This window comes from Mus pahari, chromosome 4 (genome assembly GCF_900095145.1).
Source record: "Mus pahari chromosome 4, PAHARI_EIJ_v1.1, whole genome shotgun sequence".
NCBI lineage: Eukaryota > Metazoa > Chordata > Mammalia > Rodentia > Muridae > Mus > Mus pahari.
In genome coordinates this window covers 102,423,965-102,430,675 of record NC_034593.1, presented here as the reverse complement: position 1 = coordinate 102,430,675, position 6,711 = coordinate 102,423,965, and the positions used below count along the sequence as shown (strand labels likewise).

Genomic DNA, 6,711 nt, shown 5'->3' with positions numbered 1-6,711 from the left:
AATTTTTATACTTCATTTAGTCAAATCCATCAGTAATAATCTTGAAAAGGTATAGAAAATACCCATTAAAATCATACATAATCACAAGAAAATGATAGATAGAATATTAATATGTTTTAGAAAATCATCTTCAAATTATTTGTTAGAGAAAATGCTCAGATTTATGAAAACATCCTGACAAATTAATTGTTTTATAACATATACCATTTATTTCATTGTACCCTAATTTCTCATTACTTTGGTCTTCTATTATTTCCTCCGATTTTTCACTAGATCCTATCTTCTCAACAACAAATCCCTTACCTCCCTGATGTCTTTTTTTCCCTGTGTCCCACTACTCTCAAGTAGGGTTACCTGGATGACCATGAGTGGAAAGTTACTATGTAACAAAGTCTACTTCAGAGTAGATAAGACACTGAGAAATATAATTTCTCCTACCCTAGTAGCCTAATTGCTTACAGCTCTTGAAGGAATGTGACCTTTTGTCATCTCCAATTCCTGGTAGATTCTTGATGTGCCAAATTTCAAGCCGAACTTGAGTAGTTGACCACTGCTCTGTGAGTTCATGGATGCAGCATCCATTTCACATGCCAAAGATAGCATCTAACCACACTCCTCTCCATCTTGTGATAGTTCATTCTTTCTACCATGTCTTCCACGATACTACCTGATGTCTGAATAAAGCTATAGATGCCTCCTTTTGGAAAGAGGACTCAATGGTCACTTAATTTTAGCACTTTGACCAGTTATGAGTCTCCATTTAGCTGTCACCCACAGAAAATAAAACCACACTGGCCAAGGGTGACCATTCGATATAAGCATAATCTTAGAGAAAATATTTGGATACCATGATCTATGTATTTAGCAAACGAACCATAGTAAATTTCTCCTAAGTGTACAGGGAATCTTTTGTGAAATGTGTTGACATTTCACCTGTGGATACAAAGCCTATAGCCAAGGATTAGAAGGTAGGTCATATGGGAGAGAGAGAGAGAGAGAGAGAGAGAGAGAGAGAGAGAGAGAGAGAGAGAACACTGGGATAGATTTGGAGTGGGGTTGGGGAAGTGATTTGCCTAAGAATTCGGAAAGAAGACAGCTACATAAACCTGAGGAACAGGTCACCAGCCATGTGGCATGACTTAGAACAGAATAAACAGGTAAATTTTGATTTAGTTGCAGAAAGTGCCAAAACAATTTATTCACATATAATAAGTTTCAGAATCATTATTTCTGGGAACAAAGTGGCCTGATGGAAAGACATGATGCTACATGTGGCACCTAATGTTACCGACTGCACCTAAGTCCCTACTTCAAATGGCACCAACTCTATCTAAGTCCATTGACATGCTGAGCTATGAGCTTTTGGTTGGTTTATAGCACCAGGTAAGAATTCCTCCTGTAAAGTGGCTTAAAAATCCAATGGGGCGGAAAAAAAAAAAAAAAAAAACAAACTAAAACAACAACAAAAAAGCAACGGGTGCATTATTCCTGACATGTTGGTATTGTTCTTCACGGTATTTACAGTCAAATAAGTACGTTGCTAATGTTTTTGCCACCCCCCTCAATCTACCTAGAATCCCCCACCACTAAGAGAACTAGCAACGTGCAAGGATACATCCAACTCAGTTATAGATTGATTTCATGTCCTGACTTTAAACTATTTTAACTAGTAAGGACTTAATGTTTATTTCTAGTGGGAAATCAAGAGGAACTGCAATAACCTATATTGTTTTGGAGATGTCTTGGCCATAACTGCCCAATGACTCATCAAAATGTATTCCATAATATGGCATTGAGATTTTGTTTAAAATCCTGTGGTTTTATTATTAACATATGAAGAATATTCACTTTCCAAAACTTTATTTGCAATTATATTTTAAAATTAGCTTACAAAATTTAGGGTTTTTATATGGGTTAATTTATTAATTAATATTAGGGTGGGGCAATGTCACCACTCTACATATCCCTGGCTATTCTAAAACCCATTGTGTAACCACACTGGTTTTGAACTCAGAGACCTACCTTCCTCTACCTCCCTAGTGAGGTGATTTCGGGGATTAACAGCCTATGCAATCATGCCTGGCTATATTTTTAATTATGGTAAATCTACCTCACAACTCTTCATCTCTTTTTCTCCACCCCCATCACTTTTTCAAGGTTTCCACTCATATCATATCCCGCCCTTGTTCTACATTCATATCATATCTCTTCTTGTTTCCTCTACTCTTTCATGTCCTCTTATCTGGTTCTATGCAATGCCTTTTTTTTTTTTTTTTTTTTTTTTAACCTCTCAGGCTGCCAGATGGATTTCTTTCTTTCTTTCTTTTTTTTTTTTTTTTAAGATTTATTTATTTATCATATGTAAGTACACTGTAGCTGTCTTCAGACACTCCAGAAGAGGGAGTCAGATCTTGATAAGGATGGTTNTGAGCCACCATGTGGTTGCTGGGATTTGAACTCTGCACCTTTGGAAGAGCAGTCGGGTGCTCTTACCCGCTGAGCCATCTCACCAGCCTCCTGCCAGATGGATTTCATGTTAACGAAACATCTTTAAACATTTGAAACTAGGTTTCTTCTGTAGGAGATCATACACAACATTTGTTTTTCTAGGTGTGGGTTGGCTTACTATAAAATTTTCTAGTTCATATCAAGTTCCTTTATTTCTGTTAACTTACTGTAAATTTCCTAAATTTCTTTTTCTTTCTAGCTGAATAGAATTCAATGGTGGGTAGTTACCATAGTTTCATCATTCATTCCTTAGTTAATGGGCATCTAGCTTGATTCTTTTCTGTTCTAGTATAATCTTTATAGGACATATTGAACCTGGGCATATGAGTCTCTGTGCAGTAGATTATAGGGTTCTTTGAGAATGTCGTGAGCAGTACATCTGTGACACATTTGTTTTCGAAAAATCTACTTGCTGTGTCTATAGCAGCCATGCCAGTCCCTAAAAGTCTCCAAAAGTGACCAAGTGTCCTCTTTTTTTCTAACCTTACCAAACTGTTGTAATTTGATTTCTGCATCATGAGGTTGTTTTTTGATGGCAAAGGATGGTCAATACTTTTTTTTAAATTAAAAAAAGTGTTAATTAATTTATTTATTTACTTTACATCCTGGCTGGAGTTTCCCCTTCCTTCTCTTCCCCCAGTTCTTATCCCTCCATCTCTCTGCCCCTTGAATTCTTTTCTGTTTTCATGAGGAGAAACTTACTCAACATAAAAAATAAATAAAAAGCTCTTCCTCATCTCCGGGCCTCTGGATATCAATTTGTTACCAAAATGTCGCTTTCCAACAAGCTGACTTTGGACAAGCTGGACGTGAAGGGGAAGCGGGTCATGATGAGGGTAGACTTCAACGTTCCTATGAAGAACAACCAGATAACAAATAACCAAAGGATAAAGACTGCTGTTCCAAGCATCAAATTCTGCTTGGACAATGGAGTTAAGTCGGTTGTCATTATGAGCCACCTGTGCCGGCCTGGTGGTGTACCCATGCCTGACAAGTACTCCTTAGAGCCAGTTGCTGCCGAACTCAAATCTCTGCTGGGCAAGGATGTTCTGTTCTTGAAGGGTGGGCCCAGAATTTGAGAATGCCTGTGCCAACCCAGAGGCTGGGGCTGTCATCTTGCTGGAGAACCTCTGCTTTCATGTAGAGGAGGAAGGGAAGGGAAAAGATGCTTCTGGGAACAAAGTTAAAGCTGAGTCGGCCAAAATTAATGCTTTCCGAGCCTCACTGTCCAAACTAGGAGATGTCTATGTCAATGATGCTTTGGGGACTGCACACCGAGCCCACAGATCCATGGTGGGTGTGAATCTGCCACAGAAGGCTGGTGGATTTTTGATGAAGAAGGAGCTGAACTACTTTGACAAGACTTTGGAGAGTCCAGAGTGACCCTTCCTCGCTATCTTGGGAAGAGCTAAAGTTGCAGACAAGATCCAGCTGATCAATAATATGCTAGACAAAGTCAATGAGATGATCATTGGTGGTGGAATGGCCTTTACCTTCCTTAAGATGCTCAACAACATGGAGATTGGCACATCTCTGTATGATGAAGGAGGAGGCAAGATTGTCAAAGATCTCATGTCCAAAGCTGAGAAAAATGGTGTGAAGATTACCTTGCCTGTTGACTTTGTCACTGCTGACAAATTTGATGAGAATGCCAAGACTGGCCAAGCTACTGTGGCCTCCGGTGTACCTGTTGGCTGGATGGGCTTGGACTGTGGTACTGAGAGCAGCAAGAAATATGCTGAGGCCGTGGCCCGAGCTAAGCAGATTGTTTGGAATGGTCCTGTTGGGGTATTTGAATGGGAAGTCTTTGCCAGGGGAACCAAGTCACTCATGGATGAGGTGGTGAAAGCCACTTCTAGGGGTTGCATCACTATCATAGGTGATGGAGACACTGCCTCTTGTTGTGCCAAATGGAATACGGAGGATAAAGTCAGCCATGTGAGCACTGGGAGCAGTGACAGTCTAGAGCTCCTGGAAGGTAAAGTCCATCCTGGGGTGGATGCTCTCAGCAATGTTTAGTATTTTCTTTCCTGCCTTTGGTTCCTGTGCACAGCCCTAAGTCAACCTAGTGTTTTACGCATCTCCATTTGGTGTTAGCACAAGATTCAGCTAGTGGCTGAGATGTGGCACCAGGAACCCTTAAACACTCATCTTTACTGCACCGGGATTTGTCTGCATTCTTCAAGATCCCATTTAAATTCTTTAGTGACTAAAACCATTGTGCATTGTAGAGGGTGTCTATTTATATTCTGCCTGAGAAAGGAAGTGCGCTGTAAAGGCTGAGCTCTCTGATGTATGCAGCCTCTGGTTAGCTTCGTCACTCCACTCACTGTTCATGACTCAGCAGGGCAATCTGATGAAATCCCAGCTGTGAGTCTGCAGAAGTTGATGATCTATTAAACAATGAAGATGTCCACTGAAAAATAAATAAATAAAAAGAAAAGAAATAAAGAAAAATAAAAGTCAGTTTTCATGATGCCATGAGTTCCTGTGAGGCTTTCTTTGCTTATGTCTTCTGCATAGCTGACTCTCTGCTTCTGCTTTTCTGTAGAATTAGTGATTCCCACAAAAATTCCTGGTGTTTCTCTTTTGCTTCAATTCTGTAGCATGCCTAATTCCTATCCACCATATTTGTCATCTATTCTGAGAGAATTAAAGATATGTCGAGATTTTTGTCTCAATAGTTTTTTTTTAATAAGAATAAAATATAATAAGATAAAACAAAATCATCACATCAAAGTTGGATGTGAAAACCAATAGAAGCTCGGGGTAAGGCTCCAGAGCCTGACACTGTTACTGGTGCTGTGATGTATTACCGACTGGAGGCTGGCATGACTGCCCTCTGAGAGGCCCCACAAGCAGCTGAGAGAGTCGGGTGCAACAGATACTCACACCACACCAATAGGCAGAAGATGGGGACCCCTGTGGTTGAATTAGGGAAAAGCTGGAAGAAGCTGAGCAGGAGGGTGATCACATAGGAAGACCAGAAGTCTCAACTAGTCTGGACCCCCCAAATCTCTCAGGCACTGAGTCGCCAACTAGGCAGCATATACCAGCTGATATGAGGCCCCTGACACATGCACACCTGGTCTGGCCTCAGTGAGAGAAGAAATGCATTTAACCCTCAAGATGCTTGAGGCCCCAGGGAATAGGGAGGTCTGATGGGGTGGGAGTGAGGAGGGTAGGGACATCCTTTTGGAGATGGAGGAGGAGTTAGGATTGAGAATGGTGTGTGTGTGGTGAACCAGGAGGGGTGTAATGGCTGGACTGTAAAGGAAGGTTAAAGAATAATAATAGTAACAAAAAGAAAAAGAAAAAGAAAACCAACAGAGGTAAAACAAAACAAAAATCCAAATAAAGGCACAAGAATCAAAGAGCCATGCATTCAAACATTTAGAAGTACAATAACAGTACTAATAAGTTGGTTTAATGATGTTCAAGTTACAAAGTTTTTCTCAGTTCTCTCTGCATTCTAATGAATTTAATACAATTCAAAATAATAATATTTGAATTATAAGAGATATATTCTTAGGTTTCTTAGAAAAAAATTGTGCTTCCTCTTTCCTGACTTTGAGCATATCCAATGCACCTTTCCTAATGGCATTACCAGCTTCTTACACACACTGTGTCTCTCAAGCACTTGCTTTATGTCTTAATATTTATTCTAAGCTTGCTTCAGTCCTGTATCTTAGTTTACTTGATTGCTTTTCCTAGTTTTGAAAGGATATCTGCCTTTCATCCTTTAAGTCAGAGCTAAGGTTATTTCATCAGAGAGGTGGTCCCTGGCCAACAAGTATGAAAGACCCCAATCTTGAACTCAATATTTTTATCTTTCATTTCTCTAATCATTATTCAAACTGGATTATTTTTACCAATATTTTATAATTATAGTTATGTTTACTATTATATTTTCTTTTCTTTTATCTAAAAGAAACTTCCAGATTGGGAATCTATCTGTCTAATTCATGATTATATCCCTAATATCCTCAGTGCTGGCAACACGAGGACAGTCTCTCAACACCAGCTGAGTAGATGGAGACTGTTGTTTTCTCACCCGCACTGTCAGCATCTCTCATACAATTTCATTATTAGTAAATAAGGAAGAGAATTTTTTTTTTTTGGTCTAAAAGATATTTGGATGGGGGGGGGAACTATCACTACAATCCTATTGTCAAAGATACTGATTAAGGCCAGGATTTTATG

At 39.5% G+C, this 6,711-nt stretch overlaps 1 pseudogene; it reads left to right on the top strand.

The window, feature by feature from the left end:
• The first annotated feature begins 3,278 nt into the window (after positions 1-3,278).
• Positions 3,279-4,527, top strand: LOC110320623 (annotated as a pseudogene).
• Positions 4,528-6,711: the final 2,184 nt, after the last annotated feature.